Raw genomic sequence first — 25,211 nt, 5'->3', positions numbered from 1 at the left:
TGTGTAGCTCTTGACAGGTGGTGTCAGCCTGTGCCCCGCCCCCTGCCCCGTGTAATGAGGCAGAGCCTATGTCCCCCACCCTGCCCAGCTCTGGACAGGGATTCTGGTCTCCCAAGCCCTCATTCCCATCTCTTCATCTCCACTTTCTCTCTGTAGCTGAGGGTTATCCCCAAAGCTTGACCCCAAGAAAGGTGGATGCCAGTGGGAGTCCCTGGCTGATGGTGGAACTGGAACCCCGCAACAGATGTCTTTTCTCTGGTGTCAGAACCAGCCTCCGTCTTCACCCCCAAACCTTCCGTTCCTTTGGATTTCCCTATTTTACCCCTCGGCGCATTATCCTCCCAGGCCCCAGCTCTGACAGTCTCAGAGGTATTGCTGTGCCAGAGACTACTGCCTGCCCTCCATCTCTTCTTTCTCCCTAGGGAACAAATCCTGATTGTATTCATGGCACAGCGAGTCCATCTAGAAGACTCCATTTCCCACCCCCCTTTTCAGCTAGTATTGACCATGTGCCTAAATTCTGGTCCGTGAGATGTGAGAGGAAATGATGTAAGAGAAAGTGTGAAGGTTCCTTAAAGGGAGGTGGGTCATCAGAGGGAGATTTTTTTTTTTTTTTTTTTTTTTTGTCTTTTTGCCATTTCTTGGGCCGCTCCCATGGTATATGGAGGTTCCCAGGCTAGGGGTTGAACCAGAGCTGTAGCTGCCAGCCTATGCCAGAGCCACAGCAACGTGGGATCTAAGCCATGTCTGTGACCCACACCACAGCTCACGGCAACACCGGATCCTTAACCCACTGAGCAAGATCAAGGGATCGAACTCGCAACCTCATGGTTCCTAGTCGGATTCGTTATCCACTGAGCCACGACAGGAACTCCAGAGGGAGATTTTTGCTTTCTCTTCTTTCCTTCTTCCTGTTGCCTAAAATGTAGAAACAAAGGCAGAGGTTTCAGCAGCTGTTTTGGTCCATGAAGTGACCTTGGCAATGGAAGCCATATGCTAGGGTGTGAGAACAGCAAGAGAAGGAGCCTGGGTCTGTGGTATATCTGGAGCTGCCATGTCAACCCTAGCCTGGCTTCCTCCAGACTTCCTGAGGGACAAGCACTAGATCATGGGTTTCTGTTATATTTGGCCATACCTCATCCTAAATGATACACTCCTTTGGGTTTTCTGCTTCCTGCCTAGGGAGCCGTAAAGTCCGGTGGTTCTTCCTCCAGTAGACCTCTCTCTTGTTGCCTCTTGGTCATTCCCCCAGTTTTGACCATGTCATTACCCAAATCAAATACCTTTAATGGATTCCCATTATCTTCTAAATAAAGAAAAATTGCATCTCCTGGCATCTAAGACCTTCCAGGCCTCTCCAAGGAGATAACATTCAAAAAGCCTCTGGCCGAGGTAAGAATCACCAGACCCTTATCATCCCACCCGTCTCACTGTAATTGTTACAATGTTCCTGAGGACCTCCCCACCCCAGGAAACTGGCCTACCACTTCCTGCCCCTACTAGAAAGGTATGTGGCCCACTCCTAACCCCACCCCTATAGGAGCATTAAATGCCCCCAACCAACCAGCAAGAGTATCAGAAGACCCCATCTTTCCTCAGCTAATCAGAAGGTTAGCAGGTGTATGGCAAGACCTCTCCTCTCTCTCCTTTGTCTCTGGGCTATAAAAACACACACAACTGTGTGCCCAGGCTTGGCTCCACCTAATTATCAGCAAGTTGGTCTGCTGTGTTAATAGCGTCTCTTGCCTCAATAAACTTGCCTTTTCTTTACCTTGCTTTGAATCTGGAAAGTTCTTTTTCTAGCCTATGTGCACAGGCCATGACACACCACTGGGTACCAACTTAACTTTCTAGTTACACCTCCTCTGTCTTATGGTTCAATTTGATTTCCTAGAATCCTCAGACACCTCATGCTTTTCTGCTTCTCTTCTTTGGCTCTAGTGTTTCCCTTGCCTGTCAAAACCCTACCCATCATTCAAGGCCCATCTCAGAGTCGCTTCCTCCATGAAGCCTTCCTGATGCCTCTGAGCTAGGAGTGATGGCTGTTTCCTGTAATCCTGTGGTAAATTGTTTGTAGCTGATGGTATTGCTTTCTCAGCTTTTGACTGGACTGGAACCCTTATAGGACTGGATTGAGTCTTGTTCCTTTCCAAACCCCCCAGATGGACTGGCCTAGGACCTGCACATAGTAGAAAAATGTTGGCTTGTCAAGAAGACCTCCACTCCCTATCTCTGGCCTCTGTCATGGCCTGCACATAGTAGAAAAATGTTGGCTTGTCAAGAAGACCTCCACTCCCTATCTCTGGCCTCTGTCATGGTGCAGGAATTTTGCTCTCCTCGGCTCTCCATCTCACTGTCATATAGCCACTTCTTTGGCACTGGCTACCAGGGAAGAAGATGGGCAGGGTAGGGCCTGGCCTGGCAGATGGACAGGTGCTGCTGCCTGGGGAAACAAAGATGTCAGGATTGATGAGGGGGAGCTGGGCTGCTCTTTAGATCTGCTAAACCGCTGTCACAGGCTTGCTCCCCTGCAGTGACAGGATTCACCTCTGCCCACCTGGGTCCCCCATGCACTCACCCCTGCCTCCATTCCTCACAGCACTGACCTATCTGAGCACTGCACTCACTCACTAACCCAAAGGCCACTGAGTGTCAGGGCAAACTCCATGGAATACAAGGCCGTTTGCCTTTCTGGAGGGGACCCCCCCCACCCCCTGGGACTGCTTGCAGCTTTCTGTCACTCCATGGCTATAATCAGAAGAGCTAGGGAGGAAGAGCTGGCTTGGACCAACCTTGGCCTTGGACTTGAGGGGCTTGGGACCCCTCGTGAATGTGGCAGTGAGTTCTACCTAAGTAAAGTCTCAATTAAAACAATAAATCATTACCAGGATAAAGTATAGTGAGGCCTCAGAGGGCCAAATCCAAATATGAACATGATAGGCCTGTAAACTAGCGTGAAGGTGTGATGGTTCATCAAGACCTCAGGGACGCGTGACCAGGCACATTGTCAGCTTAGGGAACAGGTGGTTTATGTACCCACACCTGGGAGGATATATATATATAAAATGTGTGGGGAAATATATATATTTCCCAAGTGTGGGTATATATATGTATATTTCCCCACACTAATAGAATGCAGTAATAAAACAAGTAACAGTGCAGTCTTTGAAGTTAAGCTGCCAGGGTTCAAATCCCAAGTTGTTTGAATAACTGGACTCGGGCACAGGTCTTCACTTTTCTGGATCTCAAGTTTCATTATCCATAAAGTGAGCATCCGCAGACCTCTTGTGCAGATGATACAAGATAATATAGATAAAGCATTTAGCAGAGTCTGCAGCATGTAGTAAACGCTTAATAAGCTATGATTATCCACCAGAATGTAAACTCCCAGAAGATGGGGATCTTATCCATACAGACCATCCTTAGTGGAATCTCAGTGAATGTTTATGGAATGAATAAGTGTGCATCTGTCTTTAAATAGTACACTTCATAAGGATTGGACGATGTCTTTTTCTTTTCTCCTCTCTCCCTTCATACCTGCTATACAGCACCCTGCATGTAATAGATGCTCAAGAATTTAAGTAAAAAGTGGCCTTGAAATTTTGGAAGTTATTTTGTTTTATACAATAAAGAGTGCTTAAAAGATCTCATCCAAATAATGCCTACATTGGGAAGATTTCTCAACCTTCCAGAGTCTTTCCTAGGTCCTGCTAAGTCATCTCCCCCAGAGCTCAGCATTTTGACCCAATGTATGGAGCTGTGCAGAGGGTCCAGGAGTGGATGTTGGGAGACCTGTGTCCTGTTTCAAGATCTTTATTAGTTTTATCATTTGACCCCTGGGCAAGTCATTTTCCAGTTCTGGGCCTCAGTTTCCACATAGGCAATGGCCTATTATCTCATCTGTGCCAGCCATCTGCCTTCAAGGGACCCTTTTCTGTACCGAAGTTTCATCAGAAAAAACCAGGGTGGAGCCCATGGAAAAACACTCCTCCATATCAGCATCACTTACTGCAGCTTTACCCCTGTGCTATCCTTCGCTGGCTATGTCTCATCTTAGCATTGGAGCTGGGCAAACCAAGGATGCTCTCTCTGTGGAGTCTAGAGCACATTACCTTCAAATTCTACAGAAAAGGCATCATGTTTTCTGAAATCTCATGGGATTACTTGGCTAACTTTCAGTTATGCGCATTCAAGGGTGCCTCTGCCCTCTCAACTCTCTGGGAACTTTGTGGCTTGTGCGATGGGGAGCCCCCTGACTGCCCAGGATCAAGCTCTGCTATGTGACTTTAGGTCACCTACTTTCCAAGCCTCAGTTTTATTATTGATAAAATAGGGATTGTGATAGATACCTCGAAATGTCCTGTTAAGAGCAAATGAGATAATGAGCATGAGGATGTTGCAAGCTGTAAAGAGCTGGACTTACTAGGAGGTGCATGAGGTGCTCACAGTGAAGGAAGCAGTCTGGCCTCCTGGGGGTGGGGTAGTGCCCCCCCTCCCCGGAGCCGTCACTTCATTGTGACAGAACTTGTCTCACCCACGCAGCTCCTCCCTCTCCCCCAGAGGTCTCCATTACAGTTTAATCCACCTAATTGAAAGACTGCTGGATCAGGCAAGGAATTTATCAAAGGGTAGGAGAGGAAAACCTCGTGTCATTTGGCTTCCTGCACATTTGTCCTTTGAAATCCTGGTAGATGCTTCCGTTTCTGCACGAGGAGCAAGACTGGGATTTTGCCTAAGAAGGAGGGACAGGAGGAAGAAAGGGGAAGAGGAAGGCCATAGGCTGGGAGAGATCTGAGGCCACTGGGGCCTGGGCTGGACCTGTTAGGGGCTCTCTTAAGCAGGAGAGGCCATGGCAGTGGCAACAAATAGCAGAGGCAGAGGGGATGAGGCTGGGAGGGCAGCTTGCTGAGACGTTCACGGGAGGTGATGCCAGGCAACTGCAGCTCCTCTGCCTCCCTGGGGGCGAGGTGGCTCAGGCTGCCCTAGAGTCAGCTTCCTGACATGCTGTTCCCTGCGCAGACATCGGTGTAAACCTGGGCACCCCACTCAAGAGACTCCGTCTCGTTTGTAGGGGAAGTGGAAAGGATGGTGGCAGAGGCCTGACCAGGAATTTTTCTAGGAGGATCCAGCCCAGCCTGACACAGGGAAGGCAACATGTCCAGGGCAAGGGAGCGGGGCCTGTGGGAACTAGGAGAGAAACAGGATGGAAATGCAGAAGGTGAAAACGGTGGGGTGATACCTACCGTATGGTGGATGTCATTTGTAATCTGAAAGTTATCCCCAGGAACCAAGAGGTTCTATCCAAGGTTATTCTCAACCTCACTTCGCGATGGAAGTAACAATGTTTTGAAGAAATTTAGTGCAAGTGAGTGGGGTAGGCTGAGACTCTGAAGGTAGGAGATGAGCGGGCTTAGCACAGACAGGGTGGGGCAGGCAGGGACAGGGCAACCTAAGTGGGGCAGACGGGAGGGTAGTGGCCTAGACATGCTACACAAAAGCACATGTCCTCTGTGTGCCTGCACCCATGTGTTCATGTACCTAGCTAAGTCACAGCCCCAAGCCTTGAGGACCTTGCAGTTCAGAGGGGAGGGCAGATGAGCACATGGATAAATATAATGCAGGCTGGTGAGCCAGTGCTGGGAGTGGAGGCATGTGCACTGCACTGTGGGGATCCCAGGGGAAAGCTATTGATTAGTTTCCTGATGTAGGACAGGTGCCAGGAAAAGCTTTGCAATGGAGGTGGATTGCTCCTGTAGAGAGTTGAGAGATTGATTTCTAGGTTGTTGATATAGGTCCGTTATTCTCCAGAAGAAAAGGAGTATCTGCCCTGTGCTTCCATATGTTATCAGATACAATTCTCATAATGGCTCTTGTGAGTCACTGTTCTTACCCCATTTCACAGAGGGAAATACTGAAACTAACAAGGAAATCTGGATTGTGGCTTTCCCACTTCGATCCACCATCAGAGAAGGCTCTGTGTTGATGGGCCCTCTTGCCCACGAGGGCACTGGTTACGCACAAAGGGAATGTAGCAACCAAGAAAAACATCAGCACCTTGGACCGGGCCCAGTCAAGGTCCAAGACTCAGCTATAAGGGGATGGAATCCAGGGCCATGACCAGCACCTTTCCAAAACCTGGGAACCATGGAGTGGACACTGTCATTTCTAAGATGATGTCATTTCGGATACCAGTAAATCTGAGCTCACAGACCACTGGGGTATTGATTAGCTTCCTGATGATGGGACAGGGGCCAGGAAAAGCCAAGTAGACTATTGTGTGTGGATACAGGTCTACTCAAGCAGAGACTTAGAAATGTGTTTCTGAGGGGCTCCAGGCCATTTTGTCCCCATTCTCGCAAAGACCTATTACCTTTGAGAGTCTGAGACAAGCTTAAAAGACTTTGTAAAATGCAAATATGTTAGCTGAAAGGAGATGTACCCTAATTAGGTATGTCTTGGAAGGGGAATTGGAAAGGTCTGGAGCAAGGCCACCACCCAGGGAGGGCGGGCTGGGGGTGGGCCAGAGTAAGGGGCCCTGTGGCATCGCAGGAGCAGCATGGGGGGTCAGGAGCAGGTGGGGAGGGCTCATTGAAGATGGCATCATAACTTTACCTCTGGCTGGAAGCTGTGCTGGAGTCGGGATAGGAGGGAACTCTCTGTCAGTGATTTTCCATTCCTAGGAAATGGGAGGGGTCACAGACACACATGCATGCAAGGAGACCCAGGACAGAGGAAGACATACGTACATACATGTCACTAGGATGCACAGAAACATTTGGAGGGCCTATTGGCACTTTTGTCCACATACGTGTTGTGGGCTGGTCCCCATAGGATGGTCTCTGAAGGTCAAGAATGATGATGGCTTTTAGCTTTCTAGGTCTTAGGTACTGTCTCTTTTGATTCCTCATAAAAATTCTGTGAAGTAGAAAATACTCTTTCTCAGATGAGAAAACTAATATATAAGTACGGTTAAACTACTTGCTCAAGCTTGTACTGTGAGGAGGAGCATAATAGCAACTCGGGGCTCAGGCCTTTTAATTCCAGGTTAAGAGCCACTTCTGCTGCACCTCAGATGAAGCCAGTAGTCCCAGAAGCCCTGCCTCTGGCCCAGAACAACTTCTTAGGACGTGTGGATCGTCAGACAAACGGGAGTTTAGCCAATGCATCTGGGAGGGTTTCCTTAAAGAGCACAGGCACTGGAGAATGTAGACACGGGTTTGAGTGTTGTCACCTCCTCTCGAGCTGTGTGGTACTGGGCAAATACATCAGCTTCTCTGAGCCAGCATTTCCTCAGCAGCAAAATGGATATAACAAAATCTACCCCACATATTGTATGAAATAAGAAGAAACATAAGAACAACCTAACACAGTGAACACAGTTATGGCAGAGTCTGTTTATGCTGAATGTCCAGGACCTGTCCTGTTCCACTAGGCAGGAGGTCTACTGGGCAGGTGGTGGTGAGGGGCCGTGGAGTGCCCTTGCTTAGCGTGGTGTCAGCGGAGGAAAGGTGGCCAGGGGACTTTGGAGGGACTTTCCTGGCCTGGGAGCTTGACTTCTTTCAGACCTCCGGGGCCCCAGGCCCTGGGGATCCAGAGCAGGACCTCTTGGCTATATCCCATCTGGGCTGAGGCCAGCTCTCGTAGGCACTGACCTGGGCTGGCGAGGAGCAGTCTGATGGTGTTTTGTGCCTGGAACCCCAGAGCAGGGGAAGAGATCCTCCCAGGTTCTGCTTGGGGCTCTGCCTGCAGTTTCCCGCTGTCAGCAGGCAAGGCACAGGACCGCTGCTTGGGCACCAGTGCGTGGGAGGTGATTACCCCTGTAATGTTTAATGTGCCGAAAAACCATCAGACCCCGAAATGGACAAGTTCTCAGTTGGTAACTTTAATTATTGTTAAGACTCGGTCACGCCTGCTTATTAGCAATTATGCATGGCATCTCCCAGGGTGCTGTGGGCCTTCCCCTTTTTCTTGTGGACTGCTGCCTTCAGGTGGCTGGAAAAGTGGCACCGACCGCACAGGTGGCTGCTGTTGCTCCCCTCTGCAGCCTGGCCTTGCTTAGGACCAAAGGGGGCCACCTGCTTCTTCTCAGAGGGGAGGCGGGGGAGGGGCCTTCCAGCACAAATTGAGAGAGCCCGAGGGGTACTACCTGCACCGCACAATGCCTGTTACAAAGTGCTTTTGGCCCTGTTACCTCGTTCCTTCTATCAGCATCTCCATTTCACAAAGGGAAGCGAGCCTTAGAAAGGTTAAGTAATGGCAGTCACTTCTGAGCGTGCCCACCTGGCGTGCCTCCCCTTCTGGGAGAACCCCCCTGAAACCTCACACCTGACTGCCGTGAAACTGCCACGTGCCCTCCCCCCACTCCTCCCCTCCCCACACCAGCATAGCTGCCCGGATGAGGCGTGGATTCCTGACCCAAGCTGGGCCACGCGGAGACTCTCTCCTGGAAATGGAGAATTGGGACACAGTTGGATGCTGGACACCGGAGATGATGGAGAACCTGGGACCGGGGTGGGCCAGTTAGAATCACATACAAAGAAAGCCTGTCTCTAGGGAGAGACACTAGAAAAATAAGTTCACAGATGCAATGAGAAAGAGAGAGAGTGAGAGAGAGAGAGAGAGAGAGCAAGAGAGAGAGAGAGAGATCGAGACTATGAACATGAAGCCACAGAGAAGAGACTGTAAAATGACAGAAAGACACAAATACCATCCCGGGTTCTATTCTCCACTTCCTTGCAAGCTCTGGCTGTACTTCCTCCTTCTGGTTCCCTCTGTATCCTTCCGATAAAATCCCCTCACTTGCTCCAGGCAGTCTTATCCCCGGTCCCTTACGAAGCTCAGGCAGAACCATGCGAAGCCAGCCCTGATGGTCAGCTGGAGGTTTGAGGGCTTTAGTGTCCCTACAGACTGCAGGGGCCAGCTGGGTCCATAGATCCATGGGCACAGCTAATTCCAGGCTAGAGGAAGGGGGCAGGGGTGCGGCCACATCTCATCACCGACCCCCAGCAATGTCCATCAGCCCCTGGAGAATCTTCCCGAAGGTCCCCCTCTCTCCCATCACCCCTTGCCCAACTCAGGAATCCCTGCCACTAGGCTCTGCTCAGGCGAGTGGCTGGGTGATGCCGTGTGTTGGCAGCCCTGCTTCTGGTCCTGATTTTTAAGAAGGGGAGGGGAAAAAAACAGAAGGGAAAAAGTGAACATGAGTAATGGGCCTGGAATGAGGCATATGAGATAACACTGAATAATAACGCGTCAGAAACTACAAGATGTATTTTTTTTTATTTCCCAGTGGAGTTTCCAGTGCGCTAATCCATCACTGTAGAGCAGGCAAGATTATGCTTCCCCAAAAAACTCTGGGAGATAAATGTGAGTAAATTAGGGTTTATTATATTATTTGGGGTGATATAATTTCCAAGCGGGCCCTTATTAAATTACTTCCTTTGGTGCTGACACCTCCTGCCTGGGTCTCTGTACTTTCACAGCACTTCCCCGTCTGAAGCTGCTTTGGATTTTGGTGGGGGTGGGGTGCCAGTGGAGAGAGCTGGAAGGGAGTGCTGAGTCACTGCTGCTGGTCTGAGTTTTTTCCTTGTTGGCCTTTCTGTGATCACAGAACCATAGCCTCATTTAACATTGATGCTGGAAAAAATAGAGGAATACCCAGCCTAAACCCTCATTTCCCAGATGGGGAAACTGAGGCCCAAGAAGAAAAGTGAGTTGCCTTGGGTCACTCAAATGGCTAGGGGGAGAGTCGAGACTGGCATCTCCTGTGCTCGCTCCCAGGCCACTGCTCATTCTTTGCATGGGGTCCTGTTATACCTATTGTGTCTTTTTGGCTTAAGGGCAGCTTCGAGTCCAGCAGCAGACCCCACGGAATTGAGGACTCTTGGTTATCTCCTGCAAGATCTTCCCTGTGATTCTAAAGGGGATCTGAGAGAAGACCTGTGGTCTAGTCTTGCTTTGACCACAGAAAGGCTGTGTAAGCTTAGGCAAGTGACTTCACCTCTCTGAGCCTTTATAGTTAAGTATAACATCTTCATGGAAAGGGTTTGGAACCGTTTATTGGTTTTCAGACCACGTTTCTAGCACTCTATCTCTGTTTTGGAATTCTAAAATATGAAATAGTTAAAAGAGGAGTTATTCTGATTGAAGAAGAGAATTGGAGATTGGCTGGCTCTCCCATATTTCTCTCCATCTTTCCCCACTGGTTTGAAACTACGGGGCCCAGCTTCAGCATCTGACTCTGATTTCTCCCTGCCATGCCCTCCTGGCATCCTCACCAAATCTTGTCCAAAGTTTGATGCCAAGGTCTCTCCCAGCCCTGAGTGTCTCTGAAAACACTCCACAAGACCCACCCACATGGCCTTGTTCTCTTGGTCCCACAGGTGTAATTCTGTGGAGTGCAGCCTGCTGGTTACCACGTAGTTATTTATTTATTTTTTTTAAGGGCCACACTTGCAGCACATGGATGTTCTCAGGCTAGGGGTCGAATCAGAGCTGTAGCCGCCAGCCAATGCCAGAGCCACAGCAACACCAGATCCAAGCTGTGTCTGCGACCTACACCACAGCTCATGGCAATGCCAGATCCTTAACTCACTGAGCGAGGCCAGGAATTGAACCCGCAACCTCATGGTTCCTAGTCGGATTTGTTTCCACTGCGCCACGACGGGAACTCCTTATTGTTATCTTCAGTCTCTCTGAGCCTTTCTCTGAGCCGTCTCTAAAATGGGAGAATAATAATTTTGACCTTATAAGGCAGCAGGATTTAAATGAGGAAATATATATAAAACATTTCACCCGGCATGCCATAAATTACAGTAATTATTATTTTCATTATGAATACTACCACCTTCATGGTTTTTTAGTGAGGCTTCTATAAGGGCTTATTACCATACACAATAGACGCTTCACAAATGGGAAAATGGTAGCTGTCATTTTTATCATTTTTATTAGCTATTATAGTAACAGGCACCATGGGGAATCAGTGGTGAATATATCCTCAGGGGACTCCCTAGTCCTGTTCCCCACCTGGACATGGGCACTAACGCTGCCCCCCACTAGGGGCTGGGCAGTGGGGGAGCCTGGAGGAGAAAGTCATGAGCAGCCGCAGAGGGATCAGTCCGAGGGGCGAGGAGAGGAGACGTCTCTTGCTGCGGAATAAATCACACAGGCTGAGCTGTTGAAAACAATACCTATGAATTCATAGAGACGGAAAGTAGGAAGGCGGTTGCCAGGGACCGCGGGGAGGGGAAGTGGGAGTTATTGTTTAACGGGCGCAGAGCGGCTGTTTTGCAAGATGGAAAGTATTCCGGGCCTTGGCGGCACAACAGTGTAAATGTGCTTAACACCACTGAACTGTACATTAAAAAGGGGCTAAGGTGGCAAATGTTATGGTTTGTGTATCTTACCACAATTAAAATTAAAAAATAAAACAAAAAACCCCTGCAACCCCCCCCCAAACACACACACCTATTCCCCAGATCTGGGTGTCAGAAGCCCAGCCTGGCTCAGAGTACATGAAAGGCTGAGCTGAGCTCATGGTGTTGGCCTGGCTCAGTTCTCATTCGGAGGCTTTGGGAAAAAAATCCACTTCTAAGCTTTTTCAGGTTATTGGCAGTTGTAGGACTGAGGCCCCCACTTCCCAGCTGGCAGGTGGCTTGTGGTCACTTTCACCTCCCAGGGGCTTCTCTCCAGTCCTGTCCATGTGGCCTCTTCCACCGTCAAGCCAGAGGCTCATGCTTCCAATCTGACTTCCTTCCTGTGACCAGGAGAAGCGCTGGGTGATTAGGTGGGGCCACCTGAATAATCTCTGTGTTTTAAGGTCACTGATTTGGGACTTTATGTGTTTTAACTCAATGAATTTTATTACATTTATAGTTGTACAACGATCATCACAACACAATTTTAGGTACACCTGCAAAATTCCTTATAGCAGTACTTAGAGTTTGATTAAAATATCAAAGGCTGGGGAATCTTGGGGGGCATTTTAGAACTCAGCCTACCATAGGAGGTATCCTTTGAATGGGGATTGCAGGATACATAGACTCTCCAAGGGTGAATGAGGGCATTGTAGACAGAGAACCCAGAACAAGCGCTGTGAGTCTTTGTGGGGTGGAGGTGCTGTAATGAGAGGTGAGGTAGGGCTGGGGGGACACCCTAAGATTCTGAAGCTCCCTACTAAGCAGAGGGGAGAAGGAAGGCTCTGAGGGTGTTTGAGGATGGGCAGGACCACCTGGGATGGTTTAGGAAGATAGAGTGACTGAGTGCGCCCCAAGAGTATAGAATGAGTGAACCAGAGCAGTCTGGGGAAAAAGCAGAAATGTTCTGCTTTGCTTTGCACAAGAGGAGTGTGGTCCCCTTCTTCATCCATTCGGTAAATATTATGGAGCACCTGTGCTGTGCCAGACCTACACTAGGTTCTGAGGACTCATGGTGAACGGGATGGGCACCATCCTGTCCCCTCTACGTGCAGCCTAGAGTCTGGAGAGGAGAGAGGAAGCAAAGAGGAGATTCCCGTACAGAGGGGATTGAGTGACTGGGCCGGGGGAGTGATGCTCTCCCTAAGGAGAGCCCCTCATCCCACGTCCTGGGTTAAAGTGGATGGAGCAGGAGCCCCTTGAGCCCACCTGGAGGTCAGAAGGTGGAGGAGTGACAGAGGCCCCATGATTGGCCCTCCAGGGGGCATCCTTCTGTCTGCTTCAGGGGAAGGCCTGGGCTGGCACTGGGAGGAGCCAAGATTGGCCAGAGAGGCACAGTTCTGGAGAAAGGGGGAGGCAGAAGGAAGTACAAAACTGTTTGATCAGAGTCTGGCCCCTGGGAAAGAGCTAAGTGTCTTTTTGCTGGCAGCCGCAGCAAAAGGTGCAATCATTAGAAGGTGGCATTTTGCATTGAAATTGTTCCCATCAGCCAGTGACATTTTCTTGTTCCTTCTGGTCAGGAGACCTTTCATTGCCATAGGTTCAGATGACTCAGGCATCAGAATTTCTTCCCCTTTGGAGAAGAAACCCAGTCCAGTCACCCTGGGGTGGACATACGCATTAGCTGAGGTTAAAAAAGCAGATAACTAGTGAGCACAGTGAGGCCTAAGGGGTGTGCATGAGGACAAGGAAGAGGACAAACGTATGCGTCTGTGTTCTGGGCATCCGAGCCATTGGTGTCCATGGATGGCCAGCCGTGGGTATTGGGCCCTATGTGTGTGCCCTGCAAGTGTGTTCCTTACTGTGGGAGAAGGACCCCCACTTGGGTCCGTGTGTGAGTGTGGGCACAGAGGAAAGAAGTGCGCATGTGCACGCGTGTATGCAGGCAGGCATCAGTGCCCAGGGTATGTGGGGCTGCAGCTCAGGGCAGGTTGATAGGTGGGGTCTCTCTGAGGTGTGGGTGGCAGTTGAGCATCCTCTGCTCATCCCCACCTGCCCACAGTCTTCCCATCTTGGAACAGGGTACCACCCCATGCCCAGCTGTCAAGCCCCACATCCAAGAGTCCTTTCTCTCCGTTTCATCTCAAGTTCAGATTTCTCCTCTTCAGATAGACTATTCATGACCTCTAAATCCAAAATTGCTCCCTTGTCCCCTCCGCAAGCATCCTCCACTACAGAACAAATTCCCTGTCTCTTACAGCACTATCTCTACCAGAAGTTGTCTTGCTGTGTGTTTGTTTAAATGGATAGTGTCCTTCTGCCCCCTCCAGCATGCAGCTCCCTGAGAGCAGGGCTGGTCTTTCTTGTTCACATCTGTATACCCAGTACCAGTATACAGGAGGCACTCGTCCGTGCTCTGTACAATCAGTGAGGACTTGCTTCCTTGTGCTGCCTCACGGGCTGACTTAGGTCTTGGTGGGGGGTATTGCTTCAGTGCAAAAGCACTGACTGAGAACAAGTTGGCGTGTGAGGGGATGAATTCCTTGTCACGGAAAGCATTCAAACAGAGACTGAGTGCATGGTGTTAGCTCCCCACACCTATGGTTACCACCCAAGTGCCATCCTGTGGGACACAAGGGTGGGGGAGGACTGGTCCCGTTTTCCCTGCCCGCTCTCTGTGTCCTGCTCTCTCATGCCTTCTGTCTGCATGCACTGCTCTTGGACTTGGGAGGCCTGTCTTCTCTCCTTGACCGGAAACTCAGTCTCATCCTTCTAGTTCTAGGAAGTCATCTTTAGTTCCCCAGGCAGAACCAAGTCCCCTTTTGTCCCTGACCTCTAGGCCCTTCCTGTGGACCTTTTAGCTCTGATCACCTGGCATGTTTGCTTGTGTACCTTCATAATAGACCCAAACCTTCTGCACATGGGGGTGTAGCTTGGCATCCCCAAGGCCTAACCTGGGGCTGCCCTAGTGCCCAACTTGTCAACTGTTTGCAGCAGGCATGTGATGCAAGGTCTGCCAAGGTCACAGGTGCAGCTCCAGGAACGGGATCTTCTGCTCCCTGCCCCCTTCCCTCAGCCTCTCTGATTGTGCAGCCACCAGAGGTTTCTTCTTTCTAGTGAGTCCTGGGCTCAACTTGAGAGCCTCTAATATCCTCAGGGGAAGACATTAAACAGGCATCTGCTATGTTAAACAGGTGCTTGGGGCACCTCCCCCAAGCTTGGGCCACTCGGCAGAGGAACTTGGCACTCAGGCCATTCAGGAAACTTGCCAGGCTGCTTCCTCATTGAGCCCAGATGAGTTGTTCTGGGGAGACTCCAGGAAGAGACAGCGCTTTCTTAGGGGCCAAGGCTGGGCGAGGATGAAGGGACACCCCCTGTCAGTGACATTCCCAAAGAGATACTGGGAACAAGAGCAAGTAGGAGGGGAGTCCTCTCAGGGTAGGTCAGCCTTGGCTGGTCCATGCTGAGTGCTCAGGCAGCTTGGGCCACTTCAGGTGGGATGTGATCTTGGGGCAAGATGTGCTCCTGGCATCATAGGGCATCTTGGGCCAGGATGGGCAGCAGATAGCCTGGGGTGGGGGTTGCTTAGGAATATCTCCCTGAACCTGAATTCAATAGCTGTGGCCTCCAGGCTGACTCTGTTACTTCCTAAGCACACAACCTTGAGTGAGTCTCAAATTCATTCAAGCCTCAGTTTTCTCATCTGCAAAAGGGGATTCTGGGGACTAAGCATTGTGCTGTGCACTGTCTCGGTCTTCACCATAACTCTGTGAGGTAAGTACTGTTGCATTTTCTATTTTACAGATGGGGAAACTGAGGACTAGGACAAATAATCCATACCTAGCCACATGTCGTTAGCCAGCGCCGGGATTTGTGCTGTGCTGTCTTAGCTGTAAAACCCATGCCCTCAGCCACTTCCCCACGTTGCCTCATGCTTCCTACCGGGCCTGGTTCCCGGGATCACTGTGAAGATCTGAGGCAATTGCGACTGACCACACGGTGTGAGGGGCTCAGCAGAGTTCACACGTGGAGCCACGGCTGTGCAGTGGGGCTCAGGATGGCCACTTCTGCCTGGGCCCCACTCCTCTCCCACCTGGTTCTCATGGGGCACCGCTGGGGGCAGGCGCAGGCCACTGCCCTCTCTGCCTGCTTCTGTGGCTGCTAAACTTTACACTGGGCTCTGTCATTAGCCCAACAACAAGCTCCCTGTTTGACTAGCCCTGTCCAAATTTGCTTGGCGTGAGCAGGAGCCCATGGTAAGTAAACGGTTTTCTGTTGATATTTGAGCACTAATGAAGAGGCAGTGAGCAGGCCCATTAATAACCAAGGAGATGATTGTGTTTGCAGAGGGCCTGTATACAATGTGTCGGCCTCCCAGACAGGGCCCGCCTCCTTATTGATTTCCCAATAAACTGCCCAGGGCTCTTGTTCTCAGCCCAGGTGGGGGCATCCTTTGCACAGTCCCAGGCTTGGATCAACTTTCCCTGCAGAGATTCTCAGCCTGGACCACAGGTGAGAGCAGGGGTTTCATTAATTTATTAAACTTTCATGGATCCAGCATCGTTTATACACGGACCACTCTTGCCAGGAGCCAAATCCCTATCCTCACCTAGAAACAGAGCCTGCCCTTGACCTTACTGAGAGACTTCGTCCCTGATGCCCCTGGGAAGATGTGGGCAAAAGTTGATTCTTTGTGGACCTCTGACTCTGTGCCATGTGATACCCATACACTTCCCACCAGGGTCCTCCACCTTCATTTCATCTTGAGCTGACCAGTGGCCTGATCTCTAATGGGAGATGGACCTCTGACTGGCCCTGGGGGGGAGTGGCATCTTTCTTCCTCATGTTGTCCTTTAACCCCGAGATCCAGCAGACCCAGCTTGGGAATTTCTGGCTTTGGATGGGATAGTTAGTGATGAAGAAGGGCTTCAGGGTAGTGCCAGAGGCCCAGTCATCCTACCCTCTAGGAACCTTACCTATCCTGAGCTTTTCAGGGAGACGGCATAGCAGATCCAGGGCCAGGGTTCTAGGAGGGCTGCCAGGATCCCCAGTCTGAGCCTGTTTGGGGACAGTTTCTGGCTTGTCTTGCAGAGGACATCAGGAGGACTAAAGCAGTATCCTATCTGATGAGCATCTCATAGTCTGGTAGAGGAGGTCAACCCGTAAACAAATAACTGGAGGAAAAAAAATCATAAAACTCAAGAAGCATGAATCCAGGGATGTGGGAGCAGAGAGGAGGGTACTGGAAGATTGGAAGGCATGGAGGACATCCCAGAGGAGGTGACATTTGAGCAGGTTTCTTTAGACTAACTAGAGGTTTATAAAAGCCACAGTGACTGCTCTTGCTGGTGGGGGAGGAGAAGAACAGAGTCTGCCCCTGACCGAGGTCTTGCAAAGCAGCTAAGATTTGTGTCTCTTGACCAGGTTTTTTTTGAGAGAAGATTTTTTTCAGGCAGATCCTTGAATTAGAATTATGTCGTTGGGGTTGGACGCGGGGAGAGATGCCCCTGGAAAAATATCCTCTTGGACTGGGTGTTGGTGGCCACAGCCTTTCCCCCAGCAGAGTGTCCTGGGGAAAGATGAAGGAGGATGTGGAGATGGGAGTTCGGAGGCTCAGAATCGCATCCTGGCCCTGCCATTAGCTGGGAGAATGACCTCACGTTCTGGACTCTCCATTTCCTGATCTGTAGGATGGAGCTGATCACACCTGCCTCCCAACAAGGGGAGAGGCAACTGGGGGAATAGAATAAAAAGTGCTATGGAGAAAAGGACACTATCAGTACACCAAGAAACACAACCCGAGCATCTGTACTTGACTTTGGCTCCTAGATAGAGACACACACATCTTACACACCACGGTCCCTTCTACATCACTCTGATCTCTTCTTGCTGCAGCCCTGGGGCCAGAGCCTGTCAGTAGATAACTGAGAAGATAATTGTATTTGCAAGAGCCCAGGGCCAGATTATGATGCTGGGGACCAAGGAAGTGAGTGAGAAGGACTGGAGGACACCTAGGATTGTCCTGAGGAAGCCAGCCTTGCATTGCGTCCTCTCTTCGAGGACACAGGGGCCCCAGCAGGGCTGCTGGCCTGAGTACCCTCTGCCAGAGGACCCTGAGCTCCTGGGGTCAAGGGGGGGGGGCAATCCAGAGTCCCCTTGGGGGCCTGGAAGAGTCCTGAGAAGTGAGAGTCTAGCCTACAGGGTCTGTTCCCTCAGCCTTTTGTTCTGATCCCAAACTACCTCCCTTTCTCCCTTCCATCTTCCAGTTCCAGCAGAGAAGCAGCCCTTCTTCTGGGCTGAAACCCCCGATCAGTGGGTGGCTTTGACCAGGTTCTAGCAGGGTGAGGGAAAGAAGAGGTGTTGGCAGTAGTGATGTCTTTACCCATCCATGGTTGTACTACTGTCTGCCATCGAGAGCTGGAAAGAACCAACCCCATCCACTCCTGTCCTCTAGGCCCAGGTTAGCACCTGTATGACACAGGAGGCTGTTTGATTATGCATCTGGACCTCTTTCCTGGGATAGAGACCTTTCTCAATGCTGGCACCTGGCCTATATCCAGCAGAAGAAGAGGGCTTTGGTAAGAGAGAGGAAAACAAGAGACTCTGTTAGCAACAATCCTGCATTTCAGTTACACCATGAATGATGATCAGTATCAGTGCAGTGGTTGCACTTTAAAATTACCTGGAGGTTACAAGTGGTGCCTGAACCTCACCCCAGACCAATGGAATCACATCTCTGGGGGTAGATCCCAGCATTGTTGTTCAGAAAAAGCTGCCTGGATGGTTTTGATTCATAGTGAAGGCTAAGATCTGCAGAACTAGAGAAGCTTTTTCTCCTTGGGCATTCTTTCCTGGTCCCTTCATCCTATATGCAAGACTTGCAAAAAACAAACAAATAAACAAACAAAAAACAAAAAACTGAAGCCCCTTTTGACTCCCATCAAGGGGAAAACTGGATGGGACCCACTGCCTGAACACCTGAGCCAGAGGCCAGAGGAAGAAGCAGCTGTACCTGAGGAGGAAAGAGAGAGGCCTGAAGCCTGAGAAGGGGCAGGGGAGCAGAAGGACAGAACTTTGGATGTCATGATGCCACGGGGGACTTGACACAGAGCAAAGGAGAGGGCTGCTTTGTACTCTCCTCTAGCCTGTGTGCCTGATTGTCTGATGAAAAGATTTATTTCTGGTAATGGGTTGACCTTTCTGTGCTTCCAGCTGATAAGAGCACAGTTAATGGCGACAATTGGGGAGTTACCTTTGGGGTTTAGGACCTAGTGTGCTGTGCCCTGCTGCACCGTGGATTAATACCATTTGGCTGAGCTTCTCTTTACACAACAGCAACCTAAATGCTGGACTTGGGGTGAAGAGGTGACGGTGGAATCAGCATGAGCTATCAAATACCACCACAAAGCCATCAGGACGTGGAGAGCCACACAGACCAGAATTGCAGTTTGGGAAGAAAGAATTGATTGATCCAGGTGAAGAGCCCAACGTCTCACTTGAGTGAGAACACTAGAAAGAAAAGGGCTAGAACATTCTCTCGTGAAATTATCAGCTGGAAATTGTTTTATGTTTTTTTAGGGCTGCACCTGTGACATATGGACGTTCCCAGGCTTGGGGTCGAATAGGAGCTACAGCTGCTGGTCTATACCAGCCACAACAATGCTGGATCTGAGCCACATCTGTAACCTACACCACAGCTCACGGCAACGCTGGATCCTTGACCCATTGAGCGAGGCCAGGGATCAAACCCAAGTCCTCATGGATACTAGTCGGGTTCATTTCCACTGAGCCACAACGGGAACTCACATTAGCTGGAAATTTTTAAAACGTAGCTTCAGGAGTTCCTGTCGTGGCTCAGTGGTTAATGAATCTGACTAGCATCCATGAGGATGCAGGTTCAATCCCTGGTTTCGCTTAGTGGGTTGAGGATCCAGCGTTGCTGTGAGCTATGGTGTAGGTCACAGATATGGCTCGGATCTGGCATTGCTGTGGCTGTGGCATAGGCCGGTGGCTACAGCTCCGATTGGACCCCTAACCCGGGAACCTCCATATGCTGCGAGTGCGGCCCTAAAAAACAAACAAACAAACAAAAAGAAGACAAAAAAGTAAAAGTAGCTTCAGAGGACACCTGATTCTTAGAAAGTTGGTTTTTGTTTTGTTTTGTTTTGTTTTTGAAGGGGAGAGGATGTCAGGGCAAGGATGCGGAAACTCTTGGCGGTCACCCTGCCCCAGCATCTGAGGCCCGACTCTTAGGTCCTGGCTGCTGACATGGGATCGCATATTGGGAATCAGGCAGCTCTGGGATCATGGATATTCACCACCTTCTTCTGGGAACTGGAATATGCTGCTGAAAACGAGAGGAAAGGATCTGAGCCATAGTTAGAACCTTGACGGAAATAGCACTGGGTGGCCCGGCTCGCTCGTACACCAAGCTGCTGTTTATGGCGCACGCAGAGCTAACGAATGTGCCCCTCGCAAGGGAACTGTTTGTGGACCCGGAGCCGTGTCTTCTGGCTCACTGCCCTGGACGGAGCACACGGCAGTGGGGGAGGAATGGCGTTCTCCTCACGCAGCACTTTACCGGGGCCACAATGTGGGAACTGTGGCTCTTTTAGCAGCAGTGCTGAGAGTTGCTTCTGCTCTGCCCTCCGTGCTCTCAGTCGCGCCTTCTGTCCACATGAGTGGGCTGAGCTGGGAAGAGGGGACCGGGCACTGTCCCTCTCTCTCCTGCTGGGGCTGTCCTGTCTGCATTCCTCTCTTCCTCAGTGGGGCAGAGGGCAAAGCCGTGGTGCTTTCTCAGGAGGCGAGGGGGCCTGGGGATTTAGACATGAGTCAGCTTTACATAAGAACAAGGCTAGCAGGAGAGAGAGTGAGGGGAGACCGCACAGCTGGAGGTAGAGCCGGAGGGAACACTGACAGGTGGGGAGAAAGAGTTTGGGAGAGGGGCTGGCAGGAAATGGGCAGAGAAGAGGGAAACGGCCAGCAACAGCGCCCTATTGCTGAAATCAAGCCCCGGTTGGGCTTTGCGCAGTTAGAGGTTCGCTGCCCTGAACTGAGCGTGAGCAGAAGGGGGTTGTTCAGTGTGAGAAGCACCACTCAGATGTCCCAGCGGAGGAGGATGGAGAACAGCCCTTGGATGTGGTCCCTGGGAGGTCATTCGTGGCCTCAGCCCTGTTATAGTCTGGTTGGGGTGGGAGCCAGACCCTGGATGTTGGAGGGGCGAACAGGTGGCGAGGACGAGGAGGAGCTGGGGCAGACCTCGCCTCGGATCAGGGGAAGGAAGGGAGAGAGGCCAGGGTTCAGTAGCTCAAGGGAGAAGTGGTGTGAGGGGATTGGCATGTTTGTAGGATTGTCTAGAAGTGGGAGGATTTCGGTGTGGGGCTGAGGCAGGGCGAGTAGCTCATTGGTTCCCTCACTGGAATCCCTCATGGGAGTGGGATGCCTTCTACCTCCCTGCAGGGGGTGGGCTTCAGGCCACATGGCAGCAGCGCTGGGGACAGCAGCTACCTTAGCAAGGCTGGCGGCTGGCCAGGAAGCTGATGCCACAGTGGGTGTGAGGACGAGACTCGTTGGGAGGCACTTGGGCTAGAGAAACAGACGTGTTTCTCTATGTCCATGAGTGGTGGCTTCATTCAGGGCCACTGGGAGGGAATTGGGTTCATTCCCTTTTATCCATGTACCCCTGTTCCTGCAGTGTACCCACGGCAAGGCAGTAACCACAGCTGTCAGTGCCTGCCTCCCCTTGAATTCACAAATTAGAGAGAAGACACCATGGACAGCTCCAAGGGCGCTCAGAAAACCTGGTGGGGCACAGGGTTAGTTTGACAGGGATGCAGCAACGTTCCTATAGAAATGACTCAGGAGTTCCCATTGTGGCTCAGCGGTTAACAAAACCGACTAGCGTCCTTGAGGATGTGGTTTCCATCCCTGGCCTCGCTCGGTGGGTTAAGGATCCGGCGTTGCTGTGAGATGTGGTATAGGTCGCAGACATGGCTCGGATCTGACATTGCTGTGGCTGTGGCATAGGCCGGCCGCTACAGCTCCGATTAGAAACCTCCATATGCCACAGATGCAGCCCTTAAAAAAAAAAAAAAAAAAATTGGTCCAGCTCCCTCCCAGGTATATTGGGTCATTCTCACATTGCCTTCAAATTTATCCTTATACAAACCAGACTCCTCTGATTCCATTGACTGAAGTTCAAGTTACTGACCCTGCAAATGAGGGCCTTCACTGTGTCACCCCCGCCCCCCTTTCCAACCTGATTTGGATTTGTCACATCGCTTGTGTCCCTCAGCACTCCAGTCTTGCCAGGCATCTCCTTGTTCTTTGAACATCTTGTTATGCTTTTGCAAGTGCTGAGCCCGATGCCTGGGATAACCTTCTCCCTCTCCTCTCACCAGTAACTCCTGCCCCTGGTTCAAGACCCAGCTCAGAGGTCAGCTCCTCTGGGAAGATTTCCTGGCTGCCCACCCCTTCCTTGGGGATCCTATCATGGATATTATTGGTAGTTTACCCAATTCTCCTCTCTATTTTTAAAAAATTCATGATAGGAGTTGCCAGTGTGGCTCAGTGGGTTAAGAACCTGACAGTGTCCATGAGGATGCGGGTTCAATCACTGGCCTTGCTCGGGTTAAGGATCCGGCATTGCCACAAGCCACAGCACAGGACTCAGATGTGGCATTGCTGTGGCTGTGGCTCCGATTTGGCCTCTAACCTGGGAATCTCCATATGCCACAGGTGCGGCCGTAAAAAGAAAAATGAAAGACAAAAAGAGAGTTAATTAAAAATAAATGAATAGGAGTTCCCGTTGTGGCTCAGTGGTTAACGAACCCGACTAGCATCCATGAAGACTCAGATTCGATCCCTGGCCTCGCTCAGTGGGTTAAGGATCCGGCGTTGCCGTGAGCCATGGTGTAGGCCAGCTGCTACAGCTCCCATTCAACCACTAGCCTGGGAACCTCCATATGCCGCGGGTGCGGCCCTAAAATAAATAAATTAATTAATTAATAAATAAATAAAAATAGATAAATAAATGCATGCACAATAGTCCCTGATTTCTTTTGTGTACTCACCACTCTCCTACACACTCAGTGGCTTTAGGGGAAGCTGACTCCTCATGATTCCCAAGCCTCCAAGATGAGTCTCATCTAAAATAAACTCAGTCCCCTTGCCAGTGACTGGTGTAGGAACTGAGAGTGTACCCTACGTTTGGGCTGTAAGACACAGTAAAAGAGGTAGACCAAGGAGCTTCTGGAAGAAGTCCTCTTGCTTCTAGAAGGCAGCTACAAAAGAGACCAGTCTACCTTCGTGTGCTGCACGCTATCCAGTGCTATCAAGTCGAGAAGAGAAGCCTTGAACTGCCCCAGCTGATCTCGTCACCAGATTGAAGAAGCCAAAACCGGGGAGAGCAAGGAGGAGAGGGAGAAAGAAGCTGGGCCCCCAGTCACATCACCGAGCCCTTGAGGAAGGCAACTCTGGATCCTGCCTTAGCCCTTCACTTCCTGCTGCATAAAAAGAATATATTCTCCTTTTTATTTGATTCGTCTTGAATAAGGATTTTTGTGACTTGCAGTCAAAGGCATGCTAACTGATACAGTTCCACTCACTTACCTTAAGATAATTCTACTTTAGGAGCTTGGATTTTACAGGCCATTAGTCCAGCCACAGATCTCCCTGATTCCTGAGTCTTGGGGAGCAGATTAGGCCAGTCAACTATCTCTTTCCTCCCAGGGGCACTGCCTTGTTATGTGAATTGAGCTTCTGCCTCAGCAATCAAAGGGTAAGGCCAATTTTGCTAAACCACTAAAACAAAACATTCCCCCCCCCATATAGGTTTTGTTACACTCTAATCTCTTAAAAACAATGAACTCCTTCTAGCTTCATCTTTGCAAAAGTAACAGGATTCCTCATCCTGGGCAAGACAAAGATCACTTCACAAGGACAAAGCCTCGTAAAGGAAATAAGATTAGTAACAAGGGCTGAGTGCTAAATCCTTTCCAGGGTGTGTGGAGTGAGGAGAGATAAAGGAGAAAGGCTTCAGATAAGTGAGGCCTTAGCAAGGACCTCTTCCCGTTTCCCCCCCATTGTATCATGAAAAAGTTTAAGCATACAGAGCTGAAAGAAGTTCTCAGTGAAAAGTCCACCCACCACCTCAGTTCTCCTCTTTCCAGGTATTGTACTTGTTTCATCACAAATCCATCTATTCATCCCTCCTTCCACCCATCAATTAGCTTTACTGATTAATAGCTTTGCTTTTAATTTTATTTATACCATCAAACTTGAAACTGAACATGGCCTTATAGGGCTCCTGGGCGCAAAAGCCTTTCTGTGTCTCCCATTTCTCGTTCTTAGGAAATGGGCTTCATTGAGCCACCACGACCTTCCCTGAGTTCCTCGGGACAGGTTCAAACAGTTGCTGATCAGGAAGGGAGGGGATGAAAGACAAGGGAGGAACAGGCAAGGACAGCTTAGAGTCCTTCCTTATCCTTCTCCCTGACTTAACTGCACCCTAAACACAATCACCCATAAGCTAAAGATTAGGCACCCTGACCACAATTGCCTGTGGGTTAAAGATTATTAGCACATGATATTTTACAGGCGTTTTCCTAAGTTTTTCTAATCAAGATGCCTTTTTGCAAGTACCGTTGTTCTAGGCAGTAACCCAGAAGACCACCATCGTGATCATACTGAGATCTCCTGACTTCAGCTTTGATGACTGATTCCCCCAAAGAAAGAAGAATGTGTGTTTGTCCCAATCCTGATTCCTATCTGAAAAACCTGTTTTTCTCCTTTTTACTATAAAACTCCTCACCATTCTTTCCAAGGGGGGGCCACAGTCTTTAGGGCATTAGCCTGCTGTGACCCCCCCCCCCTTTGCCAGGCAAAGCAGTAAAGCTATGTTTACTCCTTTACCCCAAACTGTCTCTTCGTTTCAATTCGGCACTGGCAGACAGAGGCCGAATTCTGGCAAAAAACTGACCCATTGTAAGTGTGCACTTCAGTGACTTGTAAATTTAAGCCGTTGTGGGACTATCACCACAAGCCCATTTCAGAACCCTTCCACCAGCCTCAGGATCCCTTCCGGTCTGTGAGCTGTCAATTACTGCTTCTTCCCTGGGGACAAGGCAAGCACCAGTCTGCTTTCTGCCTTGATGGGTTTGCCTTTTCTGGAAATTTCAGGTAAATGGAATCATACAATAATTCTTGTATGCCTGGCTTCTTTCATTTAGCATAATGTTGCTAAGGTTCACTCTTGCTGTTGCATGCAACAGTAGTTTGTTTCTTCTGATTGCTGAACTGTATTCCACTGGATGGATATACCACAGCTTGTTTATACATTGTCTGGTTGATGGACATTTGAATTGTTTCCCGTTTGGGGCTATTATGAATCATGCTGCTCTGAACCTTCCTGTGCAAGCCTTTGTGTGGACATTTGTTTTCTTTGCAAGGTTTTAAAGGCTAAGTAGGAGCTGACTAGATTGTTGAAGCCAGAGAAAAATATTCTTGGCAGGATGCACAGTATGTGCAAAAGCTCAGAAAATTAAAGTGCCCTGTGTACGCAGGGGATGAGAGTAGTTCAGTATTGTAGGGAAAGAAAAACAATTCTCTTTTCCTCTGCCCATCTTGGGTTCATTGCCTGAGGCCTTGAAAATGAGACTGACAGGAGACAGATTAGTGAGAAGAAAACAGTTTATTAACATATGCATCGTGCCTGCATGTGGGCGAACTCCGTGATGAGTAACTCAAAGGGGTGGTCAGAGCCTGGGCTTATATAGCATCTTGACAAGGAACAATAAATTTGTAGAGAAGTGAACCGTGGGAAGGTAAATATATGGAGGAAACTAACAGAAGATAGAG

General features: G+C 49.9%; 1 protein-coding gene across 13 annotated transcripts in view; it reads left to right on the top strand.

Moving 5' to 3' along the window:
• The window catches only part of BUD13 (BUD13 homolog), a 678,491-nt gene that overhangs the window by 147,696 nt on the left and 505,584 nt on the right, over positions 1-25,211 (top strand). For 4 of the 13 annotated variants that reach the window (XR_014815371.1, XR_014815376.1, XR_014815372.1 and 1 more), the window contains one exon: positions 9,290-9,366. The exons of the other annotated variants lie outside the window; for them this stretch is intronic. The gene's annotated coding sequence lies outside the window, so the exon portion shown is untranslated. The remainder of the gene's footprint in view (positions 1-9,289; positions 9,367-25,211) is intronic. 13 annotated transcript variants of the gene reach the window in all.

The sequence above is a fragment of the Sus scrofa genome, chromosome 9 (assembly GCF_054392235.1).
Source record: "Sus scrofa isolate SSC_HxYL_T2T_F1_AM1 chromosome 9, Sscrofa_HxYL_maternal_Yorkshire_Landrace_v2.0, whole genome shotgun sequence".
Taxonomy (NCBI): Eukaryota; Metazoa; Chordata; class Mammalia; order Artiodactyla; family Suidae; genus Sus; species Sus scrofa.
This window is presented reverse-complemented; position numbering and strand designations above follow the sequence as displayed.